This window comes from Cyphomyrmex costatus, unplaced genomic scaffold (genome assembly GCF_001594065.2).
Source record: "Cyphomyrmex costatus isolate MS0001 unplaced genomic scaffold, Ccosl1.0 scaffold396, whole genome shotgun sequence".
Classification (NCBI taxonomy): Eukaryota; Metazoa; Arthropoda; class Insecta; order Hymenoptera; family Formicidae; genus Cyphomyrmex; species Cyphomyrmex costatus.
In genome coordinates this window covers 518,720-520,668 of record NW_017278163.1, presented here as the reverse complement: position 1 = coordinate 520,668, position 1,949 = coordinate 518,720, and positions in this window count along the sequence as shown.

Genomic DNA, 1,949 nt, shown 5'->3' with positions numbered 1-1,949 from the left:
CGGGAGTAAGGTTTTCACACTCGCGTGTGTTCGACCGTACACTCGGGCTGGCTTCGCCAGCCCTCGTGCCGTCGAACACCCTCCGGGTGTAAAAACCACTTTTACTCCTTAGTCACAAAAATAACTATTAAAAAGCTAAGTTTTGCACCCATTTGATTCCGCTGCTACAACTTATCTACTTCTATTCATTCTTGCAAATCATTCTTTGGTCTGTTTAAATTATATAAATAATTTTTAGAACTTGTATAACACTGTACATTTTTTATTTTACAGGAATTAAAATAATGCTTATTAACATCAAATTATTAATTTGCTTGTCAATTTAATTTGTGACATTATGTACTTCGGATTCAGTTTAAAACTGTATTTCAAGACAATCAAGATCGACAATCATTCGGCGCGCAGTTTTCATGAGCTGGAAATTGTAAAATTCACGTATGAATATTATCCAGCACAAAGATCCGCTTTAAACCGCATTAGGCAGTTTTCGCTATTGTTTGATATAATCTTAGCGATTCTAACTATACTAATGTTTATCGTACTTTATATAAAACATTTATATACATATAGTATATATTTGATTATTTAATATTTTCTGTATTTTCCGATCAATTTTCAGAATATACAAATTTTTTTCTTACTCTTAAAATATTTTGTTGATCAAAACAAACTTTCTCATCTTTTACTTTCATAATATAATTTCTCTCTAAAAATTTCCGATTAAATAATTAATTTGTTTTCCGCAATTATTCTTTAGATTATACATCAGCTAGAAGAAGTTCAAAAGGAATCTGGTAGGATTGATAAAATTATTTTTTTATATATTTAGTTACGTACATTTATTTACGTACATTATTCGTAATCTATACCAATTTAGAATGTTTTACAAAAAATAAGAAACTATGAACGAGTTCACGCTAGCAAAGCGGCTAGGTCTGTCCGAGCGAATGAACATGTTTGGTTGGCTTCATATAGGTAAAAACTAATCATGTTCAGTTGCTCGGTGAACAGGCTAGCTCATTTATTTATTAGAAAATCGGTATCCTCAAAAAATTCGGGCCCGGGGGGAATCACCCCGTTACACCCCCCCTCTCGTCAGGCCTGCTCTGCTCTACGAAACGGGATATTTAACGTTAAAGTTGACGACTATGTTGTGACTATGTCATCACTGTAGGTTAGGAAATCTAATTGCTATGTTAACTAGTGATGCCGATTCTTGTATCGATGCATCGAGAATCGATTCTTTTTGCTCTTGAAGAATATATTCTCAAGCGATTATTTAATTTCTCGATTCTTTCGGAATCGATCCAATTTTTCACAGAATCGTACCGATTCAATTTTTCCAAATAATTATTTCGAAAGAGAGACGCATGATTCGATACGGAGCGATTGGATGCTGCCAATAACTATGCCATGGGCTTAACCACGGATCTACAATAGAGTTCTAAGCCTTAAGCCATAAGAAATGGACGTATCATAATCAATTATTCTTCTCGAATTCGACTGTTAATTAGTTAATTTCTTACGGCTTAAGGCTTGAAACACCTATTGTAGATCCGGGGTTAGAGTTTTCCAAAAATATACGTAAGTCGACATAATACGTATCTAAATAATTCTTAAGCAAGAAAAGTTCATATCAAAATATACATATACGACTAAAGAGTACAATATAAAATTAAGAATCCTTGTATATAATTTTGTTAATCATTTCATTTTAATCTCATTTATAAGTTTTTTTTATTAAAAAAACACAATTAAAAATTCAAATCTAAAAGAATGGAAATAAGAAGAAGGAGCATATACCACACGCTGGTTAAAAGTAGCGAAATTCTCGTATATTTAATACAACTAAAATTACATAATTATAAACGTTTCGGTCATTAATGTGACCATCTTCAGTATATAAAGAAAACTTATAATTTAATTCCCCTAATATATTTTAAATAAAA